This window comes from Equus asinus, chromosome 4 (genome assembly GCF_041296235.1).
Source record: "Equus asinus isolate D_3611 breed Donkey chromosome 4, EquAss-T2T_v2, whole genome shotgun sequence".
Taxonomy (NCBI): Eukaryota; Metazoa; Chordata; class Mammalia; order Perissodactyla; family Equidae; genus Equus; species Equus asinus.
Window position 1 is genome coordinate 126,753,682 of NC_091793.1, and position 19,401 is coordinate 126,773,082.

Consider the following 19,401-nt stretch of genomic DNA (forward strand, 5'->3'; position numbering starts at 1 on the left):
TTATAACACTTGCCAACAAGCCAATCTGTTTCTTATTTTCTGAACTCAGCACAGCAATCTGATTAGCCTAATTTAACTTTTTCGATCTATGAATGCGTCACCTTGAATCAAGAGGCCATGGGGTTTAATCATCTGTTTGGATACTGAAGACGTTTATGGGTTCCAGGATTATGTGGGTTTGGCAGGCAATGATGGCTTATTTCTCAGATCATCAACCAGTATCCATGCCCAGGGTATTGATTCAAATAGCAGCTGATATAGATAGTAGCATTAATAAAATAGGAAATTTTAAAAATAAAGATGGTTTCTGATAGAAAAAAAAGTTTGTATATATGCACAGAAACATTCTAGAAGAATACCTACTGAAAATATTAATCGTGGTTTTCCTTGGATGGTGGTGGAAATAAGGGTGATTCGCTACTTCTCTATAATTATTTATATTTTCTATTGCTTATCTTGAGAACAGATAGTTGTCTTCTAACAAAAATAAAAGTGATTTTTAAGGAAATACAAAACATTAAACAAAACCAACTGTTTTGCACAAGTTTTTTCTTTAGTACATTGAGTTGTCACCAGGTGGTGCATATATTGCATCAAAGAAGATTGAAAGGCTTATGTTTTTCCCTAAGGTAGTCTCTCCAAACCAGATTTCTTAGAAAAAAGCTTTAATACATTGCTTAATTTTGATATTGCATGCCAAATTGTATCCCTAATAATTAAAAATACATACATAACACAGACACAACATAAGAAATAACACTGATATTATAAAAACTTTGCACTCTATTTTCAAAGAACATAAACCTTGGTACATAGTAATAGTGCAATATCTATTTGTGTATTTCTAACAATTGGAATATTTCTGATATGCAATGTCAAATTATCTTCATTATTTTAAAATATGCATATTATGTAAATACAGTCTTGAGGATCTCAGTTTAGCAATAAGTATTTAAAATTGCCACTAAAACATCCCCAAATGAGTAGATTGACCTGTCCTACCAAATTTGGTGAGTTGAATTACAAATTCTGTGATGTTAGCAAGTCCCACAGGGAACTGTAATCAGGAAGATCTTTTGTAATAATTATGGCCGTTAAACTCTTCTGGGTTTCCCTACAATTGTTCTTATGTATGCACACATAGCAATGATAATATGTAATTAGATTAAAATTTGTTTTAAAGTATGCATATACTTTCCCCTGATGAACATTAGATTCCCTAGTATTTGATATTTCTTTTGGAGAAAAGAAATAAAATCAAATGAGTGTCAAGATAGTATGTGTTTTCACTCTTATGGGAAAACTTTGAGTTCTTTCCAGAGTCACTTTTATATTGTTCTGGTGTGTGGTTGGTGAGACCTTCTACTATTCATGTCATATTCACTGTCCCAATGGAAGATAAAGAAAGAACTAAGGAAAGAGAAAATTTTCATGTCATATTATTAGAGGTAAAATCAATTGAAACTTGTATAATTTCTGCCTATTTTTAGGAGCACCAGAGTCACTTAGAGCAAAAAGATAGAGGAAGGCAATGTTTGGTATATCTTTTTAAAATTCAAAGTGGATGAGGTAGGAAATAAATTGCAGCTGATGAGAGATTTATGGTAAACGGTATGTCAAAGATTTCTTTTTTTCAAGTTTTAAGTTTTGACTTCAACAGCAACAACAACAACAAATTAGAGATAGCTGCTTCTTTACACTGATCTCCTCCTAGACTCTGGAGTATGTTAAGGTCAAAACCTCCATACTCACCCAGAAAACAAGATTATCTAAAGGGATGGAGAGCGGAGACCAAAAATGGCACTGGAGAAGTGAATGGTGACTGGGAATTTCCTTTCTTTTCCTCATCTTGACATCAAGCTGTGGTCTGCACCTTTCATTTAACTCCTTGGTCCTCACAGAAGCATCTGCTGAACCGCATTTGCTGCTATTTCCAAGATAAAATTTAACTGTATACGCCAGGTAATATATTTAATTTTTCTTGTGGAAAAAGAGGGGAAAAAATGAGCTGAAGAAAGAAACTATGTGAAGTAAGTACAAAAAAAACCCCAAACAAACCAGGAGACACGTGTATGTTCTAATTTTCCATTGTTTTCTTTCCATTTATAACATTTCATTTGGGGAAACTTGAGACTAATCACAATAAGCAAACATTTCAGTGTCAGAATATCTTATTAAAAAACATGTGAAAAGCATTTAGGATCAAAGATTCATTATGTGTAAAGGCATTTTGAAAGCTAAAATTATTTTTTTGTTGTAAGGTATTAGGAGTAATAGTACAGTCCCATATGCTTAAATACATTTAATATGTCTCCAAATATTACCTAAATGATGAGGCACTTTATATATCACAAAGGAAATTACTTAACAAATTAAAAACACAGTATAATCAGCACAAGCGAGATCTACTTCTTGTCTCCTCTTGCCTTCCCAGTCTCTTGTTGGCTTAAGTTTTTGCCAGAATGATTTGGTAATATGAGGTGTGGAGGCAATACAATGGGTGTGGTTTAGGAAAAGAATTTGATTCCGTGTATTGGACATTTCAAAGAAGCCTTGTAAAGTTCTATTTTTGAATGCGTAAGAAATTAAAAGATTTTTAATACACTATACCCTACGAAATTAATTTCATGTTCATATTTGCCAAATAAGATCCCAAAAGTAGAATATAGAAATTGTTAACAGTTCTAAAAATAAAACTAGGCAAACTTATTCCAAAGCCAAATACACAAAAAGAATAAACAATCATGACGTAAATATTCAAGAAAACAAAGTATACCATAAAATGTTCTTACAAACTAGAGTATCAGGGAGGATTCAACAATTAGTTGAATTTAGGGTCTTCCATGGATAGCCAAAGTAAACAAGAAAATATTCAGGAAAGTTTAAGAATTGAAGGAAATGAGTCATTGATAATATGTGTGCTCCAGAGGATAACCTTTGTACTGCACAGCAAAGAACTCGACACCTAATCAGCAGAGGCTGGGCTGGGCCGTTTACTAAGGAATGTTCAGATGAAGTGCAGGGAAAAGCAATCCAGCGTCCCCCCTCTGAACTTTTTGCTCTCCAATTTCCAGCCTTTAATTCCCTTCAGACAGAGGGGAACTCAGATCCTAAGAATCCATACACTTCAAGCCTTTGGCATTTACTATATTTTACATCTGGGAATTCAGTAAGCAACACTTCTGTGGAAAGGTAAGTGAGAAAAAGATAATTCCCATTTTATGAAGTTTAACGTATATACACTGCGCGTGTGTGTGTGTGTGTGTGTGTGTGTGTGATAGAATAAAGATAAATACTCAGACCCACTGAAACCTTCTTAGAGAAAAGCCTATATTCCCGTACATCGAGAAGTGACTATAAATATACCTGCATGACTTGTTCTAGAAACGTACCCTTTGCTTTTGATATCTCAGCTACTTGTAGTCCTCACTACTACATTCAACTCCCCTTAGTTTATATAGTTTAGTAAACTTGTACTGGTAACTTAAGAAAAACTCAGAGTTTTAAATATTTTATCATAAATGTTAAGGATTCCTTCCTCAAATCCTTTTAAGAAATCAGAGCTATGCTTAGTTTTCATGAGAGCTATTCAGTCTTTTCTAAGGCAAGTATAAATGATTTATATTAAGTTAATGATTTAAAGGAACACAAATATAAGATTGGGCAATGTGGTGCTGGGAATAAGTTATAACTAAATCAATTCAAATGTTGTCCTTGTTTGGGTAACCCACATTTTTCTGTATTTGTTAACTGTCTAATAGCCTACAGTCAAATCATTTATTATATATCCCTAACAGAAGAGATGTAGGTGGCAAATGCTGCAAAACTCATTGTAACCCAGTGAACTACAGTTAAAACCAATTTTAAGTTTCTAGCAGCTGATTTCAAGTTATGAGTTACGGCAGCAGCAGCTGTGAAATGTTGATCTATGTAACAACAATTGGTGACATCAGTGCTGGTTTTGATGCGACCGAGTAAAGGAAATGACTCAGTCTAGAAAGACTGTGAGAGCTGCCTGCTGACACTGCTACTATTGATCCTTACTCTAGAGGCCTTAGCTAATGTGTCATTAAAAATAATATTTCAAAGGAATATTTAATAGCATGGTAAAATACTCATATATGATGATTAAACGACAGTTTACAAAACAATATGTTTAGTAATATTTGTAAAAATAACACACACTTTCACACAGAGAAGATGGAAGTTATACTCCAAAACGTTAACAGTTATAGTATTGGGGTGGGTTTTGCTTCCTTCTTTATATTTTTCCCATCTTTTCAAAGTTTCCACAAACTTTTCTTCATAGAGCATTACTTTTATAACCAGGAAAAAGTCCATTAAACATAGTCAATAAATTTTATCTGAAAGCATAAATATTAAGAACATTTTGAAAAAGTGAATTTTGATGGAGAGTTACCCTATTGCTATTAAAAAGCTATGACATTGGCACAGTAATCCAAAGGAGGATAAATGAAAGAAAATAGAGGACCCAGAAATATGGCCTTAGTGTATAAACGAACTTAACGCATGATACATGGGTCATCACAGATTAGTGGGAAAAGGATGTTTGTTCAGTAATGATGTCAGAAAAATTGGCTAGATATTTGGGGAGGAAATCAAGTTAGAGCTTCTCAAAATAACTTCCAGATTATTGAAGACTTAAACCTTAAGAATCAGATAGTAAAAATATTAGGAGATATATAAGTGAATATTGATCTGACCTTTGCTTTAAAAAGAATTTTCTAGACATAGAAACAAAGATCCATAGATTTAACAACATAAAAATTTTTAAATTTTGTAGATAATAAAAACCCTTCAATAAAATTAAAAGATAAACTAAGAAAATTATCCATAATAAATGTGACAAAGTGTCGCCATACTTACTATATTGTTAATTGAATTAAATAAGATAAATAATAAGACTACAATATTGCTAGTCTGTGAGCTCCGTGAGGGCAGAGGCATAACTGTATTGTTTACCTTTTATATCCGTTAGCATAATGCCCAGATGCAATACAGGGAATTAATAGGTATTGAATGAATAGAGAAATGGTCAAACGTGAAAAGGAGGCTAAAAAGGGGGGAAGGAAGAGGGGAAAAGGAAATATAAATGGCGAATAGACATGGAAAAAAATTCTCCCGTTAATAATAAAAATGCAGCTAAAACTTTGATGAGAAATTAGGAGAGGTTTTTTATTTGTGTGTATTTGATAATAGATGTGGTAATAAGATAGGCAACGTCATTCACAGTGAAGAGTGTTTTGGCAAAGTTACATTATTGACCGTGTAATTCTAGCAATCTAGCCTAAAGAAATACAATAGACCCCTGATATTTATGAAGGATATATCTTCTTGACTCTTGGACTCTCCTAATCTGTGTTTTCAAACTGTGTTCCAAGGAGCCTTGGAATTCTGCAGGGTGTCCCAAAGTCTGCCTCAAAGATGAGGAAGAAGTTTCCCCTAACTCTGCATGTGATGTTTACCTCATTTATATGTCGACTTGATATAAGAATATTTTCTTAAAGATTCCACTGAAAACATCAATATTTGAACACTACCATACTGTAGTGTATGATTTCTTCAATAAAATGCAATGGAGTGTTACTTCTCAAAAACTACTGGAGAACAGTAATGAGTATTACATTCCCAAAAACTAGCCTCACAGTTATTAATTCAAATTCCCACTTCAGGAAACTTGTAAATCATTCTATAATTATCTTGCGAATAGTCAAAAGCTCCGATGTAAAATCTGAGAATACCCAGGGCCTGTTGCATAAGAAATAAAAGACTCGTGTTCTATGATGTTCACCAGCATTCTTTAATATATCAGTGTGTCCTAGCAGGAACTAACTTCCACAGATGTTTCAACAAAAGAGATTTTATTGAAGGGACTATTTACAGAAGTTTGGGGTTAGGTTTTGCATCGGGTGACGGGAAACAACATGACATGGAGATGACAAGAGACATGGAGGTACCCAGTCTCTTGCAAAAGTACGAAGTTGTTACCACCGCTAGGACTGAAAGGATACAGGGAGGAGATGAAGTTAGCAGAGCAGTGGGGGGGGGGAAGCTGCCTTGCAGGAGCCGAAATCAGGAGGTCTAAATCAGGAAAAGAGGTGGGAAGAAATACCCCAACCTTTTTCTTTTCCACTGTCCAACCTATTGTTGGTGTCACCCATTGGTCAATCCTACCTGGAAGCCAGATGGCAAGAGAGCCCAGAGGGAATAGTCTAGGAAAGTTTTGCCTTCTGAAACACAGAGTTTACTAGGGAAGGGTGGAAAATGGATCTGGCAGAGAGCAAGTAGAAAATAACCAGCATACTTATAATAGTGAAATACTGGGAACCCAGATGTCCAATAATAGAAAAATCCTTAACTAAATGATGGTATCAACCATTCTCCAATTAAGTAAATAATGGTATTCAAAAGACCATTATGTATTCAGGGAGCACAGAAGAGAGAGCCACCAACTCCATCAGGGGAGTGGATTCCCAGAAGATTTTCTCACATTGACAACTAAGGTGCTTTGTTGTTGCGCAGGAAGTTTCTTGTATTTTTGCTTATTACAGAAACAATACATATTCACTATCGGAAACACACACACACAACAAAAAACCAAGTATCTACAATCACACCCCCACCCCAAGACCACTATCAACATCTTAGAGTGTTATATCTTTCCAGATCTTTTTCTAAGCAGATATACACATGATTACGTTGTATTGGGGATAACATAGACATCTTTTTGTAAACTGTATTTTTCCACTTAATAAATCATGAATACTGTCTCATGCAATAAATATTCTGCAACTTTTAAAAATTTTTTACAAACTTGTTTCCTCATATTTGGTTGTAATTAATTTCTATCCTCAGACATTTAGTTTGCTTTCTCTTTTAGCTATTACCAAATGCACTGTGATGAACTTTCTCGTAGTCTACTCTTTACCCACATTACTGCCCTCAGGCCAATTTCAGGCCACAACCTGTTTTTCAACAGCCCTCAAGTTAATAGCTTTCATATTTTTTTTTTTTTTTATGAAGGTCAAACTGTCTTTTTTTTTTTTAATTAATGTTATGATGGAGCTTTCATATTTTTTAAGGGTTAAAAAAATCACACATACAAAGAAGAAAAGCAACAGAGACATGAGGCCTGCAAAGCCTAAAGTGTTTACCATCTGGGCTTTTATAGAAAACATTTGTCAATCCCTGTATTATGAATTCCCAGAAATGTAACTTTTGAGTCAACGGGTGTGAACATTTTTGAGGCTTTTACTGCATTCTGCCAAACTGCCCTCCAGAAACATTGAAGCAATTTATGCCCTTCTTGGTACTGAGTCTGGTCATTCGCCATGCATCCTGTCTCAAGGGTGGCTGGCCCAAATCACTACCTCTGAGTATTCTTTTATTCTCAGTCAACTTGATGGTGCATTATTGTTTTAAGTTTTCACTTCCCTTAAAAATATGTTTGGCCATTTACATTTTTCTTTCATGACTTAGCTAATTTACATTCTTGCCCATTTTTTTTTAACAGGATATTTATATTTTCTTTGTACGACCTCTTTATTAAATAAGGATTTTACTCTCATCTTTCGTATATATTGCCAATTTTTAAATAATTTTTACGTGTCTTTTAATTTTATTCTGTGGGTCTTTTTGATAAAAGAAGTTAAAAATTCTGTAGTCAACTCTGTCACTTTTTCTTTGTAATTTTGCCCTTTGTTCCAAGCTTACTTTGAGATTAAAAGCAATTCACTTATATTTTCTCCTTGCACTTTGAAGACTTAAAAAATTTAAATCTTTTAATCCTGCTCCAATTTAGTGTCTGAGAAAGGTTTTTAAAGCATGAATAGGTAATATAATACGAGTCATATTGCTGGATTCAGATTTGGCCTCACCACATAGTACATATTTGAGTAAATTACTTAACCTCTCTAAGTCACAGTTTTATTCTTTATTAAATGGAGATAACAGTAATACCTACCATAGGGCTGATGTAAGAATGAACAGCCATAAAACCCAAAAAGCACTTAGCATAGAGCCACTAGCTATTATTATAGCAGCAAGAGAACACTCCAGGCAAAAGAAATGACCTGTATAAAGGTACAAAGGTATGAAACAAGTTTGTGCATTTAGGAAACTAGACATGGTGTGGTAAAATGGGGTGTCAAGTGTGAAGGGCATGGTTGACAGATGGGAGGGGAGACCGGCCTTAAACGCCATGCCCAGGAGCTTGCTCTTGATCTTATCAGAGATTGGCAGCCAATGAAGGCATTTAAACAAGCAAGAAATCTACTGAGATGTGTGCTGGAGGACTACTTCTGTGGTAGCAAAGCGGGAAATGGACCAGGTTCATATCATAGTACAAACTTCACAAAAACGGCAGTCCCCTGCTCCAGACCTCCCCTCCCCAGATTCCTGCTCCCTAGAGGCAAATTCTTCCACCTTCTAACTATTTCTTCTGGTATTTGCCTCTTTACTTCTAAATATCATGTTTAAACTATTTCTTGATTTAGCCATTATAGATACAATTATGAGACTAATTAATCAACAGTAGCAATGGCATGGACCTAAGAAGCCCTAAGGGGATGGACCTAGAAATGAATCTGGGAGAGAAGCTAGCGTCAAGCAGACTTGCTAGTGAGTGAAAGCAAGGGCATGGGATGAGGTCTGGGCTAGAGCTGTCTCAAGTTAGAAACCACAGAAGCAGGCTGGGAGCAGAAAGATGAGTTCAGTTTGGGAGCTGTAAAGTTTTAAGCACCGTTTCCTAGAGTGTGACAGGTCGAGTATAGCCCCAGGCTTCTGTCTTGGCGGTTCCGCACCGCTCTGAGGACTGAAGTGTTGACTACTTAGGAGGCAGTCTTGGGTGGTTTGGGAAAATGTAGATAAGAAAGCCTGCCAGCTGGAACTTTAAACAGAGCTTCCCAATTTCCTATGGTGGAATGAGTTACAGGTATGTAGATATTAGTCTCCTCCGCCCTCCAGGTGGAAGGGCACAGTGGAAGGGCATGAGCAGCCTCTTCTGTTTTCCCCATTTGGGGCCTTGCAGACATTATCATTTCCTAGGCGTGCCATGAAGTGAGAGGGGACTGAAGTGCTGCTTTAGAAGGCCCGATGCACTTGCAAACAACATTCAGCCTGCAGGGCCAGCTGCCAGGCCTCTCCACGCAAAACTTCATATTGCCCTTTTTTAATTTCAACCCCTCTCCTATCATCACCCATTCCTATCCCCACCCACCTTTCAAAACCACACCGAGTAGCACAGCTTAAAGGGTTGAAGAGAGGAGCTCTCTACCGGTGATGTGCTTCCTGCCAAGGCGGCCCAAACCTTGTAAGGCAAGCGCCCGGGAGACACCGCTACGGTCTGAAGAACAACCAGCCCACTTGACATTTCTATTAGAACAATGGAACCCGATTGCCACCAGCAGGAAGTCCATCTTCACAGGTGCCAACGCGTCTGTCAAACCCGTAATCCCCAAAAAAGAGTACGGAAGATCGGAGGAGGAAGGTTCTAAAATCGAATTTGTGGGCGGATACCAGAAAAGAACAAAAACAGTGGATTAGGTGACCCTGGAGCCCTTTTCTTCCTGGCAGTCCCCTCTGAATCATCACGCTCCAATTGTGACGTCGCAGACGCCCGGCTCCGGCAGGCGTGGGATGCCCTCACCCAACCCGGGAGCCTCGAGGCGTCACCGCGCGTCCGCACGCGGCGGTCCCCGGGGAAAAGAGGGGGCGGCGGCCTGGCGGATGCTGAGGTCTCGATCCAGGGCGGAGCGAGGCAGCGCGCCACCCGGCTTCGCCTTCCCCTCCGCTGACCTCCGCCGCGCTCCCCGCCCTCGCCCTCGGCTGAGCCCGCGGCCAGACGCCTGGCGCCCCTCTGCTAGCCGCCCTCGCCCCGCCACCTCCTCCTCCGCGCTTTCCTCCTCCTCCTCCCCCGCCTCTTCCGTTTCTGGAGGGAAAGGCTGCACCCTCTTTCTCGGCTCCACATCCCTGGCTTAGGTAATACGTTTTCCTCCTTAACGCCCCTCTCGCCCCGGCGCCACTGCCCCCCTCCTCCTCGGATCTGGGTCCCCGGGCTGGGCGAACAGCCTGCACCCCATCGCCTCTGCTGACCGTAGGTGAGTAAATCTGGGCCGGAAGGGCTCGTTGCCTCTCCGCCCGGCCTGTGATGACCTCTGTCCGCTGCAGCGAGGCTGCCACCCGGCCCGGCCCGCCCCGCATCGCTGCTGCAACCAGCCAGGCGGAGGAGCTCGCGGCTCCAGCGGCTCTGGCAGCTCCCTCGGCTCTGCAGAAGTGACCCGAAAGAAATAGAGTAGGAAGAAAGATTAGCAAACAACTTTTAAAAAAAAATTCGATCATTAGCCTTTCTAGGTCGTAGAAGCTGGGATCTGACAGTTGTCGGGAGCAATGGCCCAGGTTCAACAGGTAGATGACGTAGCTGTCAAACGCCTCTTGATTTTGCTTTGAGAGATGCTTCTAAGTGTCCATAGCTGCCTGTTGCCGCTAGTGACCTACTGGATGAGCGTGAAATAAACATGACGGGACTATATTTAGAAAAGTCTAGCTCCTTACTTGTAGTTCTCTGCATTTTGAAAGGCGGTCTGGTGAGATCTGCATAGTTAGTTGGTGTGGCCAGAGTAGTAGATGGGAAAAATACTTCACCTGGATTTGGCCGAATCTTGTCTGCTGTTAGACGTAAAGAGCATGAAAGAAAACCCCTAGATTATTTAGTCCATCCATAGAGAATACATAAACGATTAAGGTGTGTATTTTGGAGTTTTCCAGTTTTAAAGCTAATTTTAAGGCGTTGGAGAAGCAGAAGTTTGCCCACTGTGTGAATGGTGTTCACTTTAAGAGAACAAGGGTTAAGGCTGTGTGGACAGACCACTCAAGTGCACCTCACGTGTTGAATAAAACATTTTTTTGGCTTTTTCCCTGTGATTCCTGGCTTTGAAACCAAAGAAATTGATAAGGACCAGCCTTGCTCAGCCTGATAATAGTCTAATGATGAAAATAATCCACTGAAACTGCTATCGACTGATGAACTAGCTAAGCACCTTATTTTTACCTTTTAAAACAGGGAATATAAGGGAAAAAATGAAGGCAATGGAAGAGTTCAGTTTATCAACACGGATATTTGTTTGCATTCTTATTTAGAACCTACTTTATTTTTAAGCTTTTATGGATTTTTATACTACTCTTGAAGTTAGTTCTTAGTCATGAAGAGAATTATGTAAGATGCATAAAGTTACAGTTCACTTTTTGCATAGAATAAGCTACCATTTCTTTTCAAGCTTTTGGACTAAACCACCGCTTGCTTGGAAATTGCAGCTTAGACTCATGCCATTTAATGTGAAATATCTTATTACAGATTTAAGTTATAGCTATACTTGTGGTCCTGAAAAAAGTGAAAGTATGTCTTATTTGACATATAAGGCTTGTGAAACAAAAGTTATAGTTATTCAATATATATATATATACTTCCCCTTTTATTTCTGTCTCTGACAACAATTTGAAAATGTCTTATTCTGTTTCATCTTGTAGATAAATTGCCTAAAAGATAATTATGTTATATAAAGTGATTAATGAAAACAAGTGTCTTCTTCATTTATTAAAGATGAGGATGGTGTATATGAGAACTTTTTCTGGATGTGTGTCCTTAATAAATGTCCTTGTTAAAATATTTTGAATCATGTAATGAAGCTAATAAAATCCTCTATGTTGATGTTTTTGTCTGGTTTGGAGTTTAGAAATAAAAGCAGAATTGACAGCACTTTGCTTCTCATCTCTCCTGATTGATGTAGAATAGTGTTTCCCAAACTGGTCTAATTTTAAAAATCACCTAGAGTGGTGGCCAAGTGTGTAGGGGGTAATAGTTATTTAAAAAGATTTCCAGGTTGCAACTTGGGACTTCATGAATCAGAATTTCTAAGGGAAAGAAGATATTTAAAATAGGTCTAAATGAGAAAATTTTAAAAGGGCAAACCAAAACAAACAAAAAAGGCAAGATTGGGAAACACAGGTGAGAACTGTTGCTGGAATGAATAGCTGACGTAACCCGTTAGTAGTCCTGTACATAAAATGTTCTTAAATGGAAGTGATGGTTTTACTAATATGATGACGTCACCCATTTAGGAAACCATTTATTCCTTTTGTAGTCAAACCTTCTGGTGATTGAACATTTTTTCATGTTTCATCTCTTTTATGTGGTATGCAATGTTAATTCAAATCCTTTAATGTTACAAGAGCATTGTATTAATGAAGTTTTGATGCAGATTACTGTGACTAGTAATCCACAGCAAAATATTGTACCTGACTTGTTACCTCTTTTGTGTTCCTAATTAGGGAAGACAAGCATGCAAATTTTAATAACTTATTTATAGCTTTTATTAAAATGACCCAACCCATTCCTAAAAAGAAAAAAAAAACTTTACTTGGGCATAAAACATGTCAATTATGTATAAAAGCAAATTAACAAAAGAGTATTAAACATCAATGAAGTAATTCATTAGGATGAATTGCTACATGGAAAGTGACAGTTTCCTTTCCTTTCCTTCTCTCTTCATTCCTTTTCCTTTTTTTTGAGGGGTGGACGGGGGTTGCTTGGTTGCTTGTTTCTATTTTTAATCAACTAAATATTTAAAATCTCCTAAATTAATGTAAATATTTGCCGACTTTATCAATAGATACTTTTTTTTTTTTTGAGGAAGATTAGCCCTGAGCTAACATCTGCTGCCAATCCTCCTCTTTTTGCTGAGGAAGACTGGCCCTGAGCCAACATCCATGCCCATCTTCCTCTACTTTATATGTGGGACGCCTGCCACAGCATGGCTTGCCCAGCGGTGCATAGGTCTGCACCCAGGATCCTAACCAGCAAACCCCCGGCGGCTGAAGCAGAATGTGCAAACTTAACCGCTACACTGCTGGCCAGCCCCTCAGTGGATACTTAAATTTCTTCTTTTCTTTCCTGAGTGATCATGGTAGGTTTCCCTCAGTGCTAATGAGAGTTAGGATTAGTAGCAAAGGAGTTAAATTCAAGTGACCAAAGGAAACTGTTGTTTTAATATTGCTAAGGAAACTCTAATTGAGTTAAATCGATGCCATAATTTTTCATTAGCAGTAGCTTTTTATCCAGGATCTGATCTTCCAAGTTCTAGAAAACCCCCCTAGTTAATTCTTGGGAATTTGCGAGAATCATGTATAATCGCAGTTTGATCTGGGAATAATGAAAGGTCTGTTTTAAAAATATGGTTGATTGTAAACTTCATGAATAGCAAAGAATGGGGGAAATAGAAATAAATAATCAGATCAAGAAGACAAATATTAACCAGCTTAGACATTTTTCTATGGTTGCAAGATCAGTAAGAATGCAAGAGCATTTGGTATATTTACATACTGGTGTGGCTTTAAGGGCCATTTATATCTTTTTAGCACTTTGACCTTTTCAAGTAGAAGGTCCTATAAATATTCTTTTATCAGTTTGTGTTCCTTTAAAGGCAAGTGTTACTTTCAGTATTCTGTATTGCTGTATTCAACATTTGTAAATATCAGTCAAAAATAAACATTTGCCTCTACAAAGTGGAAGTAGAGTGATAAGAGATATGCTGCTAAACCCAGTCTGCCAAAATGATACATAATATGATCTATGACCTTTGCTTTCTTATTATAATATTCAGAGAATATATTTTAGATCATGTAATTTGTTATTGCAGAAATAAATAACCACCTTCTGAAAACCTCTGTAAAGAACACATTTTCTGTTATAATCCTAAAATTTACATAATGAATAATCCCTGACAGATTAATTTTGTTACAAGAAAATCCTTTTAAACATGTTTATCTCTAATGGAATGAAAATCAGTAAGTGAACTTACAGAACTCCCACTGTGTGTCATGAGGAGATGGAAAAAAGGTCTATCCTGCTCTCAAGGAACTTACAGCTTATTAGAGAGAGAATTGCCGTGCCCTAAGAGCTGGCTTGGGTTGGGGGTTTAGGCCCTCCTTCTAATGTTCATTAACCCCTCCCCCCACACCCAAATCTCTGTATATAAACATACAATCTGCGTATTAAAAACCAGTGGGATTTCTGTGCAGACTCACCTTTTATGAAGCTAGGGTGAGGTAGACTGATCAGCTTAGAAATGGCATGTATGTCAACACTATTTGAAGGTTAGGAAGGAGGAGGGAGAAACGTTAAGGTTAAATAGATGGATTTACATATCCCACATTTAATGTCTTTTCTTATAAAACCAAATTAAACTTACTATTTTTGGTTATTTAATCAACTAGGTTAATCTTGTCAAGATAATTCACCTCTAGATGACAGAGTATAATTTCAGATTCTGAACATTTCCCTGGTGGTCTAGTAGCTAGGATTCAGATTCTGATTTGGTGCTCAAAAGATGTAGTTCAGGTGCTGGCCCAGTGGTGCAGTGGTTAAGTTTGCATGTTCTGCTTCAGCGGCCCAGGGTTCGCCGGTTCGGATCCCGGGTGTGGACATGGCACTGCTCAGAAAGCCATGCTGTGGCAGGTGTCCCACATATAAAACAGAGGAAGATGGGCGCGGATGTTATCTCAGGGCCAGTCTTCCTCAGCAAAAAGAGGTTTGGCGACAGATGTTAGTTCAGGGCTAATCTTCCTCAAAAAAAAATGTAGTTCAGTGCTAGCCATCCAGATACCGCTCTGGTTTGTTTTTGTAAATGAATACACAGTATATGTAGATTTTTTTATGTAAATAAATATGGGCCTATGTGCCTAACGGCACCTGGGTAATGCTCATAATATCCAAGTACAATAAACAATCTGACAAGGATGAATTCTGTATTTACAAAACTAAAAGGAAATTCGTCAGCCAACATTACTGAACACCTCTGAAGTATGCATACAAGTCATAAGAAACCACACACGTTTAAATCTCCTGCCAGACAGAGCATAGATAAACCAACCAATGGACAATGTGTTGGAGAGCTGGGATGGAGATTTGGCCTGCTCTGTTCTCCCACGGCCTGGGGAAGAGCCAACTGTTGAACTGACTCTCTTCTACAAAGACACACAGACACACACATACCTTTTAAAAAACTTTTTTTTTTAATTAGAAATACATACAGAAAAGTATGCAAGTCCTAAGTGTAGCTTGATGAATTTACACAAAGTCAACCCGCCCATGTAACTACCACTCAGATGCAGAACACTGCCAGTGCCTGAAAGCCCCCTGCATACCCACCCCCCATCAAGAACCACCATTGTGACTTCTAACGCCATAAGTTAGTTTTGCCTGTTTTTTAACCTCAAATAAATTAAATTGCACAGCATTTAATTTTTGTGTCTGACTTCTTTCACTCAACAGTATGTTTTTGTGAGATGCATCCACGTTGGTGCCTACAGCAGTAATTCATTCATTCTCACTGCTGTATAGTATTTTCTTATGTGACTATGTCACAGTTTGTTCCCTTTTATTATTGATGGTCATTTGGGTTATTTCTAGTGTTAGGTTATTGCAAATTATGCTGCTCCTGAATATTCTTGTACATGTCTTTTAATGTATACATGCTTGAGTTTCTGTTGGGTATGTGTCTACAAGGAAAATTGCTGGATCATAAGTTGTGCTCATATTCAACAAATTACAAATAGTTTTCCAACATGGTTGTACCAATTTCATTCACACCAGCAGTGTATTAGTCTCATTGCTCCATATCCTCACCACACTTGAAATGTTCACTCTTTGATTTTAGCTATTCCAGTGGGTATGCAGTGGTATCCTGTTGTGATTTTTAGTTGCATTTTCCTGGTTACTAATGAGGTAGAGTCTCTTTCCATATATTTATTGGCCATTTGAAAAATCCCTTTCGTGAAGTATCTGTTCAAGTTTCTTGCCGTGGAACTAATTCTGAGAAAGTGAGTAGACACATTAGGCATGGAAAGCAGGAGGAAGGGCATGTCAACCAGATGGAACAGCATGTGCAAATTAATGGTCTACCCAGAGCACGGGAGTAAATGGACAGATAGTGGGAAATCAGCTAGTAAAATGTTAAACTTCATCAGAGCCTATGAAGTGATGACAGCAATATCACACAGATCAAAGTAAAATAACCCAAAAACGTACAGGCGGTCCCATACTGCACTACTTAATGGATTCTGAGAAATTTTTGACAGTCAAATATCTGAAAGTTGAACAAGGCTTATACACTGGAAGGACATTTTCATTTCCCGTGAGCTAAAAGATAGTATTTGTAAATCCCTGGTAATGCTTGTGGTGGTTTCCCTCCGGCTTAGGTAGCCAAGTGGGCAGGTCGGCATCTCAGACGGATATCAGGGGAGGCTACTGTTAGCAAGCTGCACCTCAGCCATCCCTGGCTGCTCCAGAAGTTGAGCAAATTGAACCCCCCGACATACTTTCTGTGGGCTCACTTAGGTTCCTCTGGCCCTTCTGCCCAGGCAGCCTCCGTTCTTTAAACTACTCCTTAAAGCACCCCTAAGTTGGGAGCAAAAAAGAAGGGGAAGGAGGTCTGAGTTTCCCCTACGAGAGCAGTGTGAGCTAAATAGAGCCTTGGCCAGCCCCTCAGCATGTGCCCACCTAGAGGGACTCCTGAACAGCTCCACTCCCTTGAGAAGTCACCACAAACACCTTCCTGTAAAACACCCAGGTATTTCATAGAAGTCTGACCTTGACCCACAACAGCAATAGCTGTCAGGCAGGGCCGCCACACAATAACAATAGCTTCAAACTGCCAATCCTTAGAGGATGAGTGAAAGATTGAATTCAGGATATGAATGGAGGGAGTGGGGTGGAGTCATTGTGTAACGGGCAAAAATGTGCGCTCTGTGGAAGTAGTGGACTATCTGCAGGAAGGAAGGGAACCTCAACGGAAGTGCTTTGACCCAGTTGCCTATTCATTAAAGAGCAGTTCTGTTTTGCTGAAGGCCCTTATCTGTGTCGTCACACTTCTGTCACTATGAACAACAAAAGGGCATGGCCAGCTTCTGGTACAACCAGGCTCTTCACACAAGAATGGACACCCTGGGCAGTAGAATGTCCACAAAATATCCTGACAAAATACCCTCCTTGGCAGAATAGTGACCCTCCCAAGCCCATCTATAAATGGTCTACCACGAAGCCAGAGTAGTCTTCCAGCCTCCAGGAGCCAAAATTTCCACCCAGATGACCAGAAACTGAAGCAGTCAGAACTGGCCTGCATAAAGGAACTTTATTCTGGGTCATTCAGAGAATTACAAGTAGTTCCCAGCCTCTTGGATTTAATGGACTGGTAAATTTTCAAAAAAGACTTCAGTGACCCATATAAAGTTGCCACCCTCATTTTCTCAAGTAAGAACATGTGACTGTGGTTTCTGTGAAGCTGTATTTAATGGTCATAGCTGTCATTTGTTATCTGCTATATGCAAGGCTCCATACCGGGTACTTTTCCAGAAATATCTCATTTGATCGTCACAGTGTTCCTGCAAGGTAAGTATTATCTTCATATTACACATGAGAGGGGAGGCTCAGAGAGGGTAAGTAAATTACCTGATGCCACACAGCTAGTTAATGGCAGAGCCTGGTTTTGAACCCAGGTCTATCTGATTCCAAAACCTGTGTCTTTCCCACTACACTGTTCATTACATCTGAAATACGTGTGAATTATTTGGATATGATTTTGAGACTTCTGGTGTTCATTCTGATGAGATAATAGAATGGTCAGAAATTAAAATTGACCTCTGTCTTTGTAGAGAGATTTAGGCTTCCAGGGAAAGTCTTAAGAGCGTTTTTTTTTTTTTCTGACCTACCTCAATTTATTCAGTCTTTCTTTAGCTGGATATGAATATCCCCCAAAGCTAATGAGACTATTTCTATCTGACATTGTGGTACAATCTCATGTTAAAATACAGTATCCATTTGGTCTGAGATGGTGAGGACTGTAACTTCTTCAAACCTGTTCTGCTCAAATGTAACTCGAAATAGATTGTCACAAAGCAAGGCTTATGAGAGGTTATTTCAGTGCTCACTGCATCATCAATGGTTTGGCTGTTAAAGGGACCACAGAAATGAGGAAGAGAACCCTACCCCATTTTTACTATTTGGTGAGAAAACAAAAGACAAAGAAATAGGTCGTGTTGGCATTTGCTAAGATTATCAAGGTCTCTCTTGCCGGAGAAGCATTGTGAGCTGAATTGTATCCCCCCAAAATTTGTACATGGAAGCCCTAACCCCCAGCCCCTCATAATGTGACTGTATTTGGAAATAGGACCTTTAAAGAAGTAATTAAGGTTAACTGAGGTCACATGGGCTGGGCGGACCCAATCCAACCTGAGTGGTGTCTTAAAAAGAGGAGGGAGAGACTGGGGATGCGCAGGCAGAGGAGAGGCCGTGTGAGGACACGAGAGAAGGCAGGCGTCTGTGAGCCAAGGAGAGGGGCTTCAGGAGAAACCAAGCCTGCCGATGCCTTGGTCTTGGACTTCCAACTTCCAGAACTGTGAGAAAATAAACTTCTTTTATTCAAGCCACGCAGTCTGTGGTTTTTGTTATGGCAGCCCTAGCACACTAATACAAGAGGAATTAGATACTTGGCATGAGCTAAGCCCCCTGCACCAGTGCTGTGAGAGCCAGTTAAGAGAGACGTCAGCAGAACATGATGGGTGAGCTTTTACCATCCAGCAGAGATGGTTTATGGTGAGACTGAGGACCAACCAGGGGAACGGTTTTTCTGAGAGTAGAAGGGAAGTCAGGTGTCAATTCAATAGTGATTTATAATAGTCAAACTAGTAACAGCTTCCAGCTAGGTATGTACTTCTCTACTTTTTGCTATATGATATACCTCATAATAATAATATGCTTATAATTATTAATCCAATAATTACTCATTTCTTCCCTTATTAACAGCTAACAACTTAGGAGACAATTTTATTGGCTAGAGTACTGGCTGACAGTGTGGGCTTCTGCCAGCATGCCTGGGCTTGAATCTTGTCCCAGCCACTTCCTAGCTGTGTGATTTGTGGCAAATTACTTAACCTCCTGTGACTCAGTTTCTTTATCTGTAAAATGGAGATAATAGTACCTTCTTCATAGGGTTCTGTGAGAATTAAATGAGTTAATATATGTAAAGTGCTTAGAAGGATATGTGGCATACAGTAAGCACCTAATAAATGTTAGCTATTACTATTTAACTTGGGCCTATCTCTGCACATGGATAACTGACGGCAGAACCATTGCACCTGCATGGTTCCACCAAGATAATCTGCCACCAGGTGCCAGCCCCCCCGAAATTGCCAGCATAGTGTTAAAGAAGAATAAGCAGCCTGAAGAACAGGAGCTATTAAATCTCAGTGTTTAGCATCACCAGGAAGCTGACTAAAATACAGATTCCTGGGCCCTGTCCCAGAGCTTCTGATCCACTAAGTTGGGGTGGA

The 19,401-nt window shown here is 39.0% G+C and overlaps 1 protein-coding gene across 9 annotated transcripts in view; it reads left to right on the forward strand.

Moving 5' to 3' along the window:
* The first annotated feature begins 2,960 nt into the window (after nt 1–2,960).
* The window catches only part of INPP1 (inositol polyphosphate-1-phosphatase), a 34,350-nt gene continuing 17,909 nt past the window's right edge, over nt 2,961–19,401 (forward strand). Inside the window, exon 1 of one of the 9 annotated variants that reach the window (XM_070508246.1) lies at nt 2,961–3,192. The gene's annotated coding sequence lies outside the window, so the exon portion shown is untranslated. Of the gene's footprint in view, nt 3,193–9,575; nt 10,119–17,312; nt 17,462–18,329; nt 18,468–18,618; nt 18,775–19,401 lie in introns of those variants that run through there. The other 8 variants (XM_070508247.1, XM_014837563.3, XM_014837565.3 and 5 more) reach the window with 8 other exon arrangements.